Source organism: Lissotriton helveticus, chromosome 3_1, assembly GCF_964261635.1.
Source record: "Lissotriton helveticus chromosome 3_1, aLisHel1.1, whole genome shotgun sequence".
NCBI classification, from domain to species: Eukaryota; Metazoa; Chordata; class Amphibia; order Caudata; family Salamandridae; genus Lissotriton; species Lissotriton helveticus.
In genome coordinates this window covers 1,737,746,892-1,737,764,965 of record NC_136061.1, presented here as the reverse complement: position 1 = coordinate 1,737,764,965, position 18,074 = coordinate 1,737,746,892, and positions in this window count along the sequence as shown.

The following is an 18,074-nucleotide window of genomic DNA, read 5'->3' as shown; positions in this document are numbered from 1 at the left end:
AGTTTCTGCCGGAACTTCCTTCGTGCAGCCTAGCAGCCCCAAGAGAAGCGTTGGTTCCAGTGTCTTTTCCAGTATTTTACTGACCACCTTCAATATCTCTGATCAATAGTGTACAATCTGGGGACAATACAGCCCAGGTGTAGGAATGAGGCCTGGGCAGAGCGACATCTACAACAGTTCGAGTCCTCCCAGAGCCCCATGCGGTATAACTGTACGGGTGTTCCATAATGCATGTGTAGAAACTTAAAATGAATCAGGGGGAGTTTATAATTTGGAGACAATGCCTCCAGTTGTCCAAAGCAGAACCTCCATTGTTCCTCAGTCAGGGGTGTAGGTAGCTCCTCATTCCAGCTTGCAAGAGCTTTTGGATGCGTGATCAAGGCATAACTTTGCATTGTGTTATATAAACGTGTTATCATTCTATGTTGGGAAGAGATATTCAGCAATTGTTGTAGGGCATTGAATGTTGGCGGGGGGATGGGAAAGACCCGTTTATCTAGTGGCTGGCCGCTCTGATGTGGCAATATAACAACACATCCAAAAAGCGGGAATATAAAGGTATCATTCGGATATAAATCTGCACACGTGTTCATGCCTAGTCTCCCAGCTCTCCTCACCTCACCTTGGTCAGCCAATACTGTCATCAAGAAGTTACCTGCTAGTATAGCCGAAGGGGCATATAGCAGTTCCGTACCTGCTCTTGCGCGTGGCCTGTCCCAAGCCCAACGCAGCATTCTGAGGGGTCTATTTCGTTTTTAGGTCTTTTGAATTTCGTGAAGACTAAAACATTTAGTGGTGCAAATGTAGCCCGACTTCATCAGGGCAAACACTTCACTTACTTTTGAACCGACGATGACGGCGGGAGTACTCTCCACGATATGAATTATTTCCATTTCTACCTTCTGGACCAGATTATTAGTCCGTTTGAGACCCTTGTTGTATGGGACCACACACAGGCCTTACCTGGAATGTGGTGAATGTACTTACAGAGAATTGTGTTTGCCCTGATGAAGTCGTCGGGTGACTTTCCCCGAGACGAAACACGTGTCGGCCATTTGGCTACATTTGTTGATGTCAATTACACCAACTCACCATCAAGAATCTATGTATAAAACTTCTACAATTGTGACAAGAACAAAGAAAACAAAGAAATAAAGAAGATAACTATTTGTACGTTTGAATTTGAATACTTTATTGGACTAATTATTTGACATGACTGAACTTCAAATGCTAATTTGCTTTTTGCTCGGGAGCGATACTCTGTCCATTGCTTGTCCACTGTGTACTTTCTGCCACAGAGGATTTTTGGGACGTGGGAGGCCATTTCCATTTTGTTCCCTGGAGCAAGTCTTGAAGATATTTGATCATATTGCTACTCAAATATTGGTTTTGCGCAAGGTGTAACCTAGCCACGCTTCAAAGTCTACTATCATCTTCGCTATTGCTATCCTACCCACTAATGACAATGGGAGGCTGGACCTGATTTTAATTTTCTCCTCAAGCCAAGTGACTGTGCGCCCATAGTTAATTTCCCATAGCTCCTTCACTTCTCGGCTGAGCCAAATCCCCAGATATTTTACTGGGTCTTCTGCCCATTTCAAAGAGTTTTCAAGCGTGAACTGACCTGTACAGTCCATCAATGGAAACAATGTTGAGTTAGACCAATTTATTTGGATTCCGGACACGCCTCCGAATCTTGTCAGCTCACGTAAAATAGGCAATGTATTTATCTGTCGGGTCCTTAATATAGAGTGCCACATCACCTGCATATAGCAAGATTGTAAGCCCCAGGAAGTATACTCCACCTCTCTGTTCGTGTGATGTTGTTGAATCCTAGTGGCCAATTGCTCCATTGCTATGGCAAACCGGAGAGGGGACAGCGGGCATCCCTGCCTTGTGCCACCCATAATAAAAAGCTCTCTGACAGAATCCCATTTACACTCAGTCTAGCAGTGGGCTCAGGGTATAGAAGCTTACATTGGTCAAGAAAGCCAGGGCTAATGCCTATTCTTGCTAGTACATTAAACATGTATCCCCATTCGAGGGAATCAAACGCTTTTATTGCGTCTAGCAGCACTGCCGCCGCGGGTAACTGGGGGTCAAGGTAATGTAGCAGGGCAAAGAAGTTCCTCAGGTTGTGTGATGTGGACCGGCCTGGAATGGACCCAGATTGGTATGGTGTGGTAAGGGGAAGAAGGGGCTGCAGTCGTTGCGCTATAAGTTTGGCGTAGATATTATTATCAATGTTGATGAGTAATAGCGGGCAGTAGGAATCACAGCTTGTTGGTTCTTTGCCAGGTTTTAATAATGTGAGAGTCATAGCCTCCCGCATAGAAGGCGGGAAGCTGCCGGATTCAATCGATTCTTGATCTAACAAATGTGGGGCTAATATATTAGCATATGTTTTATAAAAGGATGTAGTCAATCCATCCAGTCTGGGGGCTTTGTCGTTAGGGAGGCTATTTATGACCTGTAAAATGTCATCTACAGTGTAAGGTTTGTCGAAGTAGTCCCTATGAGCCTTGTCGAGCCATAGTAGTTCTAGTGACTCAAAATATGTTTGCCGATCTGCATCTATGTCTGGGAACTTGGAAGTGTACAATGTTTTGTAGAAGGTGGCTAGATGTTCATGCGTCTTCTGAAACCCTCTTATTGGTACGTTATTGTCATCCAACACTTCTGTAATATATACCGACTTACGAGGAGGGCGAAGTGTGTTAGGTAGGGTTTTCCCATGGCGATCCCCTTCCCCATACCGTCGAGCTGTATGGTATTTCCAAAGAAATTTTTCTTCCCAGTGGGCTTTCTCTTCGAACTCTGACAATGTTGTCCTGAGTGTTTCCAAGAATGTACTGTCCCCCGTTTTGTAATATTCAGCTTCCCCCTCTGTCATCCGCTGCTCTACATTCTGTAGTCGCTGCCTGATTGATTTTAGCACACCAGAATGTTTAGCAATGCAGTGTCCCCTGACAACAACTTTGAAGGCCTTCCAGTGGTAAAGTAGTTGGTGATATCGTTCCCTATTTCTTCCCGAAAGCCTGGTCCAATAGGACATGTGGGGGGAGTCTCCAGGTAAATGCCTGCCTATAGGACGTCGGTATGCTGATTTGTGATAAGCAAGGGGGATGATCAGAGAGAGTTTTGGGCAGCAGACGAACGTCTGTCATCCAAGCTGCTGTATCTCGGGAGATCAACCAGTAGCCCAATCTGGACCACACATTATGTTGAGATGTGATGCAAGATCCGTCAGCTTTGTCAGGATTCCATAATCTCCAGACATCTAACAGTCCATTTTCCCACTTAAGTGTGTTGAGAGCTTTACTGGCTCTGGGCAGTAGTCTGCGTGACGACCCCAGTCTTTCCAGCGCATCATTTAATACAGCGTTAACCCCCCCCCCCCCAAATTGTCATTTCCGATCCATCCAGGGAGCTGTTGACCAGTACAAATCTACCCTCTGTGTCTAAGCGGGATTGTACTTAATTGCATTCCAGACCACGGCGTATAAGTATAGTCACCCCCCTAGATTAGTTAGAGTACACCGCTGAATATATGTCCCCCCAGCGTCTATGCTGTAGCCTGATTGTAGATGTGTCAGGTGGGTTTCCTACAGAAAGCAGCAGTCTATCTTATGCTTTGTCAAGTAGGCCTGGACCAGTCTGGCTTTACGGTGGTCATTTAGACCTCTGATGTTCCAAGTTAAGCACTTAATAGATTCTATTTTTTTTTTTTACTTTATTTTTATAGGTTTTAAACGACAATACATCAACAAAGGGTGCATTTACATGTACACATTTTAGTCCAAAATCTACAAAGCATGTATAAAAGCAGGGAACCGGAGCATATTCCTTCTCATCATAATACTACTTTTCCATATCAGTTAGTCTCATACTGTATACAGCTGGGGTCTTCTATGCATCTTTGGCCACTTGTGTCATCAGCACATTTCTACGACAATAAATCTCTACATCTTAGCATTTAAGAAGGAAGCGGCTTAATAGATTCCATGCCTAGTTAAAAGAGGGTGCAGTGCATTACCTGGTCCCCGCTTGGCCGCCAACCTATCATAGGTGTTCTGATGCCAAAATGAATCTCTGGACCAGTGACTCCAATTCTTACTGCGTATTCCTGTGTGTTCAGATATGGTAAGGCCTGGTGCCGTGTTACGTATTACCTCAAGGCTGATATTTATTTTAAACCTGTGCTGCATTGTAACCCAAAACATCGCCCCTCCACGCACACCATCCCCCCAATTAGGTTGAGTTTCAATATCCCACCCTCCCTCAAAAGACCCACAACAACCCAACAACATAGTGAAATAACCAATGGCGGGAGCTCTCCCTAGGGTGCAGGGTATCTCCGGCATACGCCCTGTCCAATGGTCAGGTGGCTAAGAATTATCTAGTGGACCAACTGTTGTTACCTTAACACAATTACAATGGTATGCAAATCAAATGACATAATACATCACCGACTGCCTCTTCCACATGACCAAGGTACTGCCACATGCCCAAGTTTAATCATTGTCACTTAGTCCTCCCTCTACTCTCCTCATGGCAGAAGGTGATTGCCTCCTGCCCGCTACATGTTTGGCAAATTTTAAGGCAGACTTTGCATCAGAAAAATGGTGTTGATTGCTGTCTTGAGTGACTTTTAACTTGGCTGGGTATAGTCGTGCGTATGGGATCCCAACTTGGCGAAGGATGCCTTTAGCTGGCACAAACTCCTGTCTAGCGGCTTGAACAGCAGGTGTGAAATCTGGAAAGATGAAGATTTGATTGCCTTAATGAGTAATGTGTCCCATCTCCCTGGCAGCACAGAGCATTCCATCTCGATCACAGTAATTGAGAAGTTTTGCATGGGTGGGCCTAGGCTTGCCACCTACTGGAGGGCGGGGAGCCAAAGTTCTGTGTACTGGCTCTACTATGAACATTGTAGAGAGTGTAGTAGACCCAAATAGGTCCCACAGCAGTTTTTCCACAAATTCAACCTTGCCCAACGCAGTCGTCTCCGGTATTCCAGTGATGCGAATATTATTTCGGTTGGACCGGGCTTCACAATCTTAATTTTTAGCTTTAATAACATCTAGTACCCTTTCCATATTTAGTAGCTGTTCCTTGGTCTCAGACTAGAAGGAATTCATGTGCGTCTATGGCACGGTTGTCCAATTTGTCCAGTCAGATCTCATGAGCATCCAGCTGTTGCTTTACCTGATCCAGGAACTCTGAAGGCTTGTCGATTTATTCTATTGTTTTTAGACTTGATTTTACCTCCAGGAGGAGGGATCGCAGATCATCTCCCTTCTCTGCAATCCCCTCTCTGTTGTCACCTTCTGAGTCCTGTTCCGATTCTGTGTGCCTCATGAGTCTCTTATGTTCAAATGGGAGTTTAGATTGTTTAGTATCCATTTCCCCCATAGTTAGTAAGGGGTGTAGATTTGTGCTCACAAGACCCGGACGTCTAAGCGTTCGCTACAGCAACAGGTGGCATCCAGCACTAGAGTGCAGTTGCCCGCACTTCTCTCTGACAAGCCAGGCACGTGTGGGATTTCGAGAATAGTCCCTGGAGGTTGGATCTGGTTCTGGGCCAACAACCACGGTGGTCAAATGGTGCTTTCAGGGATCCTTTATTTGTACCACTTCATCTTCAGATGGTAATAGTGGTATTTACTGATCGAATAATTGGAGCCAGTGGAGGCCTACGGGTATCGGCGCCACCCAGCCGGTCAATCGGATCATTGCAATCACTTCACCTCCCACTCGCAGAGGGAACCAGGGGGAAGCGGCAGCCTCGGGAGGAAAGGATCACCACAGCAGCCTCCAACCAATTACGCAGGTCTCCTCTTCAAGCAGGGTATGTATTCAACTGAATCCGCGCTGTCCTCCGGTCTGACCTGTCAGCGCAGCCCGGTGTTAAAATACACCCAGGCCAATGTCCAACAGCGGCTCTTCCTACTCACAACTAGGCCAGCACAGCTAGTCTCCCGAATAGTGGCTTTCAGAGCACCGGTGAGTGATATAGAAGGCGCAATCGGGTGCAGTAACTAGTAGGCAGTTGTAGAGCCCGGACAGCCGGCGACGTAGGTCCTCTTTAATGCAGTATTTTAGTTGGATTATGTCTCAGCGGGCAGAGCCCTCTCAATGAGTGGCCATTTTGCTGCTCGGCGAGACCACAACCCATTCGACAGCCAGGTTCATCAAATTGCCTCATCAGTTTTCTATATGTTAATAATAATCTGGAAAATGCTCCCTTTTATATCTACATATCTTCATAAGACAGTCGACACAGCACTGATCCTGTCTAAATTAGACTATTGAAGAACCCTGTACATTAATATGCACCAAAAACTATTGACCAAATGGCAACCACTGCAAAATGCTGCGGCACGTCTCTTGTTTAGACTACCTAAACATCAGTCTGCAACTTTTGCACTGAAAGAGCTACACTGGTTATCTTTAAAAAAAAGAATAATCTTGAAGGCTCTGCTGTGTATTGCCTTTAAGGCACTTTACAGGACTAGAGTATCTAATACAAAACCTCTACTGGTATATCCCCACCAGACCATTACACTCAATGGCTGCACATTTTTTTACAGTTCCCAAATTCAGAAAATCCCACTGGGGAGGCAAAGGTTTTGTTGTATGCACCCCAAAGCTATCGAATTTTCTCCCTCTCAAATTGGACCAATCTCCTACATTTCAGAAAAGCACTTATAATAAATCAATTGTGTTCAGTTATGTTCTTAGAGCAATATATCACAATTCACACTGGTTTCCTTATACAAGACAGTGCCAGATATCCTTAGGTACATGAGCGCTTTAAAAAAATAAATTACATAACATAACAATTGTTTTCTAAGACTTTTCATGGTACACCTGGGAACATTATCAATCATCGAATGTCTATGGATTAATTTTGACAGACTTTTTCCCTAATACTTAAGTAATTACAGCCTGATTCATCATTCTCCCGTTTTGCGAGCCCCTAATAGCGATTCATAAGGAATCGCTATTAAGGACTTGCAAAACGGGATTCATGTAGGAATTGCTAAATAAATAGCGATTCCTACACATTCCTTATTTGCGAGTAGCAAATTGCTAATCGCAAATAAGGAATAACTCCCCATACATTCCTATGGGCCAAAAGGCCCATAGGAATGATTGGGGAGTATTCCTTATTTGCGATTAGCAATTAGCTAATCGCAAATAAGATAGCGATTTAAAGGGTGCCAGGGGTGTCCAAAGGACACCCTGTAGCACCCCTTAAATGCAAATTGAAACAGGTGTTGCGCACACACATGTCCAAAGGACATGTGTGTGCAACATGCAACTTAGAAAAATGCTTTTAAAAGCATTTTTCTAAGTTTTCGCTATTTACCATGAGGTTTGACCTCGCGGTAAATAGCGGGCCGAAATTGCGAATTCGCAATTTTTAAATGGATGATGAATTGCATTTAAGGAATCTCAAATAGAGATTCCTTAAATGTAAATCCTCGCAAAATAGCGAAATCGCTATTACCGATTTTTGCATTTGGGATGATGAATCCCAAATGCAAAAATAGCGCTCGCAAAGGGCCAGATTCTCAGAATCTGGCCCTTTGATATTACTTTGCTAGATAGGGGGTTCGAGGGGCTGGAATTGTTTTGTTAGTATTAGTTCAGCATCCTGTGTTATTTTCCTTCCCTTAGGATTACAATGCATTTATTAGGTTCCTGCAACGAGTTACACGTGGGAAAGCGGGAAGCATTAGGCAAGAATGCACATTTGCCAGTTGTCAAACTTTTCTTAGTTGTTCCTGCTTTAGAGTTGAAGGTTCTGAAAGTCTGGTATACATTGTTTTAGATGCACGATGAGCCTAGTACACTGAAGGAACCTATAGTGTAGTGGATTGATGTAGTTACTTTGAATGGATATAATCTTTGTTTTTTCTCCACTTTCCCTTTCCCCTTGGTGCTGTTATTGCCTGGAGCTCTGCCCAATTCTCCAGTGGTTGCAGGGCTCTAGCTGGTGTAGGGAATCATATTCTGGTATTCACATCTCGCTTCCACAAAAAATCGAAGCCAGCTACTGTATTGGCTGCGTCCAGTCGTCACACAGTATGCTCCAGTGCGGGCTATAAACTGAGGTGCAAGGTGGGGAACGCCAAGGAGTACAGGATCGTGCCAGATTTTAAGGCTATTATATCCCCACAAATGTTGAATGGTTTGCTGTGGCTGATCTCTGTTCTGCCTTCTTCTCCATCCCCATACAAGAGGAAAGCAATGTCTTTTCTTGTTCACATTCCGAGGATCGCGCTAATGAAGGATCTAGCGGCCACATGCATCATTGTTGCCGTTTGCGATTTCTTAATTGCGAAAATTAAGGAATCGCAATTAAGAAATCGCAAACGGCTATGCATCAAGAAATCGCAATTTTTTTTGCGATTTCTTAAATTTCCTTAATTGCGATTCACAATTTGCGAATCGCAATTAAGGAATCCCTTCCCATTGATTCCTATGGGCCTAGAGGCCCATAGGAATGAATGGGAAGCCATTCTCATTTTGCGATTCGCAATTAAGGAATCGTAAAATGAGAATGCTATTTCAAGGATGCAGGGGGGGGTCCAAAGGACCCCCCCTGCACCCCTGAAATTTAACTTTAAGAACATTTTTCACACACACTTGCCCCAAGGGCATGTGTGTGTGTAAAATGAAACATTTTAATTTTTTTTCGCAAATTACCATGCAGGTGAACTTCATGGTAATTTACCTCTCCCTATTTGCGAATTCGCAATTTCTAAAGTGTGATGCATTGCATTTAAGAAATCGCAAATTGCTATTTCTTAAATGCAATCGCAATTTAAGAAATCGCAACATAATTGCGATTCCTTAAATTGCGAAAAAATAAAAAAACATGATGCATCCCAAAAAAGGAAATTGCATTCGCAAACGGCCGAATTTTGCGATTCGCACCGTTTGCGAATGCAATTTACCTTGATGCATGTGCCCGCAAGAGTGTTGGTTTTCAGAAAAAGCCCATATATTAGCTTTATTTATTTTTGAACACGGTCCAAGCTGGGCCTCCGTCATGTTTACAGTCTGTGATGGCTTCTGCAAATCTTGTTGAGGAATCTGAAAATATTGCTCTGTGAGAAAGCGGGATGTTAGTTGAGTGGGGTGTTAACCCTCCTCAAGCAACAGTCACAGTCCCTGTCAGATCAAACCAAAAAAGTCACTAAATTGAGCTGTGCTTAACCCTCTCTTAACTTGGCACAAAAGAAGTCAGGCTTAGTATTCGGCAATCTGTAAAGCATATATGCAGCACTCAAATAGTAATAAAGTAAAAACAACACAACAAGAGTACATTTTAATAAATCATTTGAGACCAAAACAACAAAATTCCAATCAGTCGAATCAGGTTATACATTTTTTATGTTTAAAGTAAAAACTAGCAACTAAAAGATCAGTGCACCAACCGCAGACACCTGGTTGCGGAGTCCGGGTCAAAAACGAAAAATATGGCCAACCGTGATGGAGAGCGAGTCAGATGCAAACACTGGATTGGGCCTGGTCGGGGCTTACCTTTGGACTTAGAGAAAATTTCAACAAAAGGTCTCTCCCGAAGGTAGAAGTTCAGCAGGGCAAGACTGCAGTCTGTTTCAGAGGCGTAGTCGGTGAACATTTCCACGTTTGAACTTAGTCTCTTTTTTGGAAGTCAAAAATCTCCAGTTAGTCAAGGCTCAAGAATAGCTGACGAGGGTTCTACAAAGCCAGATACCAATTCTGCGAAGGACAGCTGAACAGGATTTCCTTCTGAGGAGATGAAAGTAGAGGGAGATGTCACGGAGTCATGCGGAACGTGGATAGATGAGCAGGTTGGTCATGGTCCCCTCAGAGCAGGTTTTAGCTAGAAACGAAGTCCCAGGCTTTGGCTATCTGGGCACCTTTAGCACCACTTCCAGGGGTTCACAACTGGGAAGACACCAGTTGGAGGGCTGGGACTCACTCAGGCTAGGTCTAGGTCCAGGTTCAAGAAGGATGGAGCCTTTTCTGCCCCTGAGGCTCTGATCAGGAGGCCAGCCAACTAGCCCTTGGAATCACTCTGGAGTCCTGGGTTCAAGTGAGGACGGAACAGGGGTCAAGCAGCAGGGCAGGCCTCTGAAGGTTCAAGCAGGAAGCAGAGCAGTCCTCCCAGGGGCAGTAAAACATTCCTCTGAAATGCAAATAGTCCACAGCAGCAGGCAGTACTCTGAGAATCCTTCCGCTGTTCCAGAAAGATAACTGAAGAATGGGTCTAAGGGTCCTATTTTTATAAGACATTTCTGGAGAATTCCCTTTGAAGTTCTTTGAGTTTTCTGCCTCCCCTGCCCTTGCTCAGCCTGGCTGCCTGAACAACCAAGTGGTGTGAAGTCCTTTGTGTAAAGGTAAGGCACGGACCATTGATTTGCTGATGGAGCTGTGCACAGCTCCATTCCCTATCCTGCCATTGATGGCCCATCCAGGCACACCTAATACCTCTATTGTTTAACTATCTGGGAGAAATAAACAAACTCCAACTACACCCAGGCATGTGATCAAGGAACAGGCTGAAGGCACAAAATAGCTAGGGCGGGAAAATGCCAACTTTCTAAAAGTAGCATTTTCAAAATTGTAACTTAAAATTCTACTTTACCATTAAAGAGGATTTTAAATTCCAATTTCTTAGCCACCAAACATGAAATCTCAAACTGTCTTCAATCGAAAGTTGGGACTTAAAAATAATAAGGCAACCCAATGTTATCATATGGGAGCGGTACACCTCACAGTAGTGAAAAACAAACCAATCAATCAAGCATCCTGCCCTATGGGCTGCTTAGTGCCTATCTTAGGGGTGACTTATATGCAATAAAAGGGGAGTTTAAGGCCTGAGAAAGGGGTTATTTTGCCAAGCTGAATAGGCGGTGTAAAACTGTATTCCGGCTGCAATCGCAGACATGGGACATGTTTTAAGGGGCTGCTTAAGTGGGTGGCACAAAATATGCTGCAGGCCCACTAGTAGCATTTAATTAAAAGTGCCCGGGTATATGGTATACAACTGAACTAGAAATGTGTAACTAAATGAAATATGCCAATCAAGTGTAAGCCAATTTTACCATGCTTTAGGGAGAGAGAACAATCACTTTTGCACTGATTAGCAGTGGTAAAATGTACAAAGCCCTAAAGCCAACAGAAATAAACTCAAAAAAATAGGAAGCTGAAGGCAAATGTTTTCAGGAAGACCACCCTAATCCTGACAGATCTAACAGTGTTGAGTTCTGCTTTAACTGTTGTGCCTCATGTTTTAGTAGCGCTCTTCTTTATTACAAAACCACTGCACATCTCTACAGCCCGATTGTCCCGATGTGAAATGTTACTGCTGTCTGCTTCTCATATCACCATGACTTGGTATCCAGCCTGTACCATGCCTCTTTAATTCCCACCAGTGAGAAAGTGTAATCCCATGATTGCATACTTCTCACTGCCTATGTAACTAAACCTCAGGTGGATTTAAATGATGTGCTCAATCTTAACTGTGAATTAACCTATTTTGTAGGCACCTAGTCACCGCGTTTGCCACCTAGCTTGCTACTTGCCTTTGGCCGCCAGTTCCTGCTTGTTCCATACTGATACAGTGACACCGCAGCTGCCCCCGGGTTTTCCCACTGGGGTTTTCCCACTCACTGTTCTTCCCGCCAGCAGATGGCCTACCCACCCAGGACTTACCTAATGCAGGCTGCAGCATGATCATACATTGGAAGTGTGCAGCAGGCATGTCAAAGACAAGCCTATCTGTGCCCCTCTGTGTCGGCCCCTGCTCAGCACCACAACCCCTGGTCTTCCCACCTCGCCCCAAAGATACACCATCACCGAGCTCTTCACCCTCGACCTCGGACGCCACAAAAAACTGCCACCATGCAGACCCATGTTACATGAAAGAACCTTTCACTTGCACGCAATGCCACTTCACCTGCCACAGCACACACTACAGCCCACCAACCAGCCCCACCCTGAACACACCACAGACACCACCTGAACAAAAACACCAACTCACATGCGCCCTTCTCATCACACGCTCACTGTGCAAGCATTCCACTGAATTATAAGACTTCATCATCACCCTCACACCCTACATAGTCTTCCTCACTGAGACCTGGCTCAACCCAACATTTGCCCCAAACATTGCCACAGCGATACCTGACAGACATAAAGTCACTCAACAGGACCACACCAACAGGCTGAGAGGAGGAACAGCCATCATTCACAAAGAGACCATACTGTATACCACCACCACTGACAACACCACCACCTCTGTGGAACAAATCAACTTCAAGCTCCACACGGACGACAAGACATCCATCAGAGGCACCCTCACATACCGACCCCCAGGCACACACTCCAGCTTCTATTACACCATAGCAGATTTTTTTAAGGCTCTAGCCTTAGACTCTAAGGACTACATCTTCCTTGTCGACCAAAATATGTACATCGACGACACCATTGACAAAAACACCACTGAGCTCCTTGATAGTATGAGCAGCCTCCTATTGACCCAGATAATCCATAACCCTACACACACTGCAGGACACACGTTGGACCCAATTTTCAACTCCAGTAAATACGTCAAGTACAGCCATGTTACAAAACTCACATGGATTGTTTACTCCATAGTCCACTTCAGCATCTTCAGTCCCTGCACAGACACTCCAAAGATGACCAACGGTCGCCACCGGACGTGGAATAAAATCCACGTGCACGCAACGAAATTCGTTTTATTTATTTATATGTTTACTTACCTGTTAAACTCCGTAATCCATACATTACTACCCCCCACTCCGTCCCTCCCCCTCCCCACGTCACCTCCCTGCAGGAACTCCTTCTACCGACCGCAGCTGTCGAGACCTCTTGTATATACTTTAGTATATACGTATATGTGTATTCACTTTGTAGGCTCAGGAGATCAACCCTAGGACTTGTCTGCTTCCGCTTAGTGATTTCTTTCTGTTCAACTGTCTCTATTTAACTGTCTTAATAGAGAAAGACCAGGAGAGGTCAATAAAATACCAGAATTGCTTTCTGCTTGTTCAACTGCCTCTATTTTACTGTCTTGATAGAAAACGAGCAGCAGAGGTCAGTAAAATACCAGAATCACTTTAGCATTCTCTGGATTCCAGTCCATAGAAATTGTCTTCCACAAGCATATTTTCTGTGTCTTGCAGTAAAGTTTAGCCTCACTTTTCCATCCTGGAAACCAGTAATGTGGTTTTAGGAGATTAATTAATTCCAAAGTGTGTTCATGTGTTGTATCTTTGTTTCAAGGTCATCTCATATTCTCTCAGAGAGAAGATCCTGCCAGCTGCTCATTAGATACATTTTGCTGCAGTAACACGTTTCTGTTATATGTTTATGCTCCATAGATCTGTGCTGAGGGAAATAATATGTAAAAGCTGTTCAAATTTGAATGCATTTTAGCTTCAAGAGCCAGTTGTACGATGCATTTTACCGGTTACAAACGGCTCATAGGGCCGTATGCCACCAGTAAAATACATATTCCTATGTACCAACCATAGTTTGCAAACCTATTACTGACTCACAACATAGGGTTTGTGAGTTGCTAATTAGGAAGGGGTGTGTAAAGGATGTCCCTTCCTAATAGAGAGTCACACTGGTATGTATGTATATTTTGCAACCAGGAACACAGTCGCAAAACATTCACAAATTACCAACAATTTCAAATTGGTGGTAAGCCATTGGCAAACAGGAATGGGTCCCCAGGGGACCCCATACCCTTTGTGAATGGGGGCATCACCATTTTTTCACAGCAAGCAATTGTCCCACAGACCACGGTTCACTGTAAAAAAAAAATTAAGAAAATATTTAATTTTTATTTTTGAAATTCATCCTGGTTTTCTCTAGAAAACGGGCTGTATTTAAAAAAGAACTGCTTTTTATTAAAAGGGATTATGACGTTACAACGCATGCTATTACAACGCATACCTTTACGACTCAAGTTTTACAACGCAAGTCGTTACAACGACTTGCGTTGGGGGGCGCTGGATAGTGAATAGTTTAATTTACTATTCCAACTCCAGTCCCCGTGGATAGTAGGGAAGGTGTTGGAAACTATTCCCTATCCCAGAGCGCCCCCCAGCGCAAGTCGTTGTAAAAGTTGCGTTGTAATGGTTGCGTCGTAAAGGTACTTCGTTGTAAAAGTTGCATTGTAAAGGATGTTCCCCTATTAAAAGTAGTCACAGACATGATGGCAGCCAATTGTGACCTGCTTCATGAATAATAATGAGGCTGGTCCCTTGCGACCTGTTTGGTATTCGCAAACAGTGTCTGAGACACTGTTGTGTATCAGATTTTGCAATTTGCAAATTGTGAGTCGCAAAACATCGCAATTAGCAAGTCACAGAACTTGATTCTCGTACATGTGGCCCTACATGTTCCATTATGCCATTTTGGGAGAGAGCTTGGACAAATGAATTGACAATTATCTCTTGATTATTTAATGTGTAGCTTGCTTTTTTGCTCTAAACAAGTGTTAGACTTTTGGCCTCTTGACATGTTTTATTTTAACAGAATCATTGGCTGATTTCGCTCCACTCCTGAATAATTGGCAAGTGACAGCAGAGTTTGCAACTTGAAGGAAACAGCAAAAAAGCAATGTGGAAGTCTGCAAATCCTAATCCTGGAACCAAGTATACCCAGAACCTCTAGCTTAACTGCATTCACAAGAGTGACCAATACTTGGGCTCCTGGTCCTAAACCTTTGGTAATTCATAGAAGCGTTCTCGTTTTTTTGACTGCATTGGTTGAAGTAGTGGGGATTTTAATTTTAAAATGTCTGTAAATTCGATGACTATTTAAAGGATAATGTGTCATGTGTGACTGGCAAGTCTTCCAATAGAGCTAATCGGTTTACATCACTTTTACAACATAATTGCATCAATTTAAACAGTAGTTTTTTGAGTGATAGGCCTTCTGCTGCCACAATTAGACAGGGAAGAACTCAAATCCCTATAGATTATATAATTATTCCATCAGAACATCTTAGAGCAGTTGAAAACTTTAAGGTAAGGGATTAGTGGGTGTGGAATTGATGTTTAAGGAAAAATGTAATCCCAATCAGGAGCTGTAGGACGCTGGCTCTCGATATAGCACACTAAAATGAAGTACACTGTGCAGAGAGTCCAGTGGATACCTAATGGGCGAACAGAGGTAAAAGCAGATAATTCTAATGTTCTTTTCATGCTAGTGTGGGTAAGCAGTTTGGCTTATCATAGGGTAGTGCTAAGCATATATTGTTACACATAAAGGCAATAAATGAGACACACACTCAAGAATAAATATAAGACCAATTAGAAAAAATAAAATCATATCTTTATATATATTTTTAGAACCCAAGAACTTCGTTCAATAGTGAATAAATGCTTTGCATGTTGATATTTAACCAAATGCAATTCAGGTCACAAATGCATACAAGTTTTTAAGCAACATCGGTCAATATTGTCAGGCAGAGAACATTGCGGGTTAGGGCAAGAATTGCATAGGGTTTGATAGCAGAGTACCGGCAACACATTTACTGTGGCAGTTGATGGAAGATGGAAGTAGAATACAGAAAGACGAGTTATCATGACAATAGATGAGGAGGAACAGACAGTAGGCCTAGGAGGACTCGCCAGATCTAGGCTGATGAGATGAAAGGCTGAGTCTAAACTTCTAACTCAGAAAAGTATTTATCAGTAAAACTTTCCCTTCCTTTTTGAAGGACACTGTTGATGTAATCAGTCTAGTTTCCATAGGTAGGGAGATCAAGATTCTCAGTGCAATACCTGAAAGGGATCGATTGTAAGTTTTAGTTTTTTTAGAATTGTTTTTTGGTTTAAGCAACACGGTACTAGAGCTCTTGGAGGAACGGGCACTGCCCGAAAGATCCAGCTTTTTTGTGAGGTACAGAGGAGTGTTGAAATGAAGGGCTTTATGGGTCATGCAGTTAAGTTTTAGTTGTATCCTTGCATAGAAATGTAACCAATTTTGAGATTTCAAATCCAGGGAGATGTGGAGCCTGTGATGAGCCTGGCCGCAGCATTCAGTGAAGCCCTGAGGGGGGCCAGTCTTTGCCCTGGTAGAACGCAGAGGGTTGCACTGCCATATTCTAGCCGTGAGATGACTATGCTTGCACAGCGGACTTTAAGTCATCGGGGGAAGGAATGGTTTTGATTTCCTTAGGATGCTCAATTGGAAGTTCGCTCTTTTGGTTGATGCGCTGATGTGATCCTGCGTGTTCAAGTTCTTATCCAGCACTATTCCCAGGGATCTCGAAGAGTCTATGATATGTGGTGTGCAGTTGATAGTGGATAGATTTTTCATATACTTCTCCATGATGGGGGCTTGCTTGGGCAGGGAGATAAGGAGGAATTCCGTTTTGAGGACGTTCAGTTTGAGATGGTTGGAGGTTAACCAGTGTTGGGTTTTGTGCAGGGATCCGTTGAGTGTCTTGATATCGTCAGGAGAAGGGATTTTCATGTACAACTGTGTGTCATTCGCATACATGTGATACTGGATGTTAGATGCTTTGACTATTTCAGTAAGAGCTTCAATGAATAGGTTGAAAATTATGGTTGACAGTGAAGACCCTTGGGAACCCCCAGAGTGCCAGGAATGAAATTTGAGAGGGTTGGATTGGTTTTGACTCTCTGTGTTCTGTTATGGAAAAAAGAGGCTAACCTTTTTAGTGCTGAGCTGGAGAGCCCCATCCTACGTTCCAGAAGGCTCAGGAGATTGTCATGTTTGGAGGTGTCAAAAGCTGATGCGAGGTAGAGTAGGATTAATAGGCAGGATTCATTCCGTTTAAGTATTGTAAGAGCGTCATTGTCTATATGAGTGATGGCTGTGTGGGTGCTGTGGCCTTGCCGGAAGCCCGTTTGGAATTGACCAAGAAGTTGGAATTCCTCAGTGTGGTTACACAGTTGTACATGAACACATTTCTATATGAGCTTTGCCAGAGTAGGGATGTTTGTGATTGGGTGGAAGTTATTCAGATCCTCTGGTTCAGCAGTAGGTTTTTTGAGAATAGTTAAAGCCAGACCAGACTTTAGGAATTTAGGGATCTCACCTTGAAGTAGGGAGGCATTAACAATCTTGGCCCAGAGTGGAACTAGGGACCTTATCATCTCTTTAAAGAAATTGGAGGGAAGGGGATCATTGATTTGAGGGTTTCAAGGTAGAAAGAATGTTGAGAATATTGTTGAAGGTTGAGAATTGATTCCAAATAGCGTTGTTTTTAGGGGCGCGACATGCAGCAAGATGGGGCTGCGGGATGGGGAGAGTCTGGTAAGAGTGATAAATTGATCAGGGCAGACCTTGGATCAGATTCGATCTTGTTACACTTTCCAAGGAAGAAGGCAGCAAAGTCCTAGTAGTTTGGTTGTGGCCTGTAGATGAACTGCGATTGAATGGGAGTGTTATTGAATTGATATTTATTCAGATCAAACAACATTTTGGGTCGATTTCTGGCTTCGTCCAGTTGGCTTCTGAAGAAGGTCGCTTTCGTAGTTCGGATGTGTTTGTTGTACAGACTCCTTCTAAATCTCAAAGCTCAAGTAGTTCAATAGATGGAGAGGAACTCTGTGAGCATTCTGCTAGTCTCAGGTTGCATCCGTCTGACTTTAAACTATAATTGAATATAATTTGAAGTCTTTGTTGGACTTTCTTTTTAGTTGTAAGGGAGCTATCGCATCCATAACTTTCACCATGGAGTTGTTGTAATGCTCAGTGAGTTCATAGATGTCAGACGTCAATATAGGAGGAGGCAGGGACAGATTTCTACCGGATATGAGCTTAATCACTTTCCCATTTTGCAGCAATCTTTTCCAGTGTCTCTATTTCTTGGGTTGGGATTTTTTGGTGTTCCCTCGTTCTAGAATGAGGAAGGTGATGCAGCGATGATCCGGCCAGTCACAAGGGGCAATTGATTCCAGCTGAATGGAGTTGGGATTGGAGATGATTAGATCAAGAGTTGAGCCCAAGTTGGCTGTTACAAAATTGAGTCAGGTTAAGGTCAGCTAGGACATGTTTAA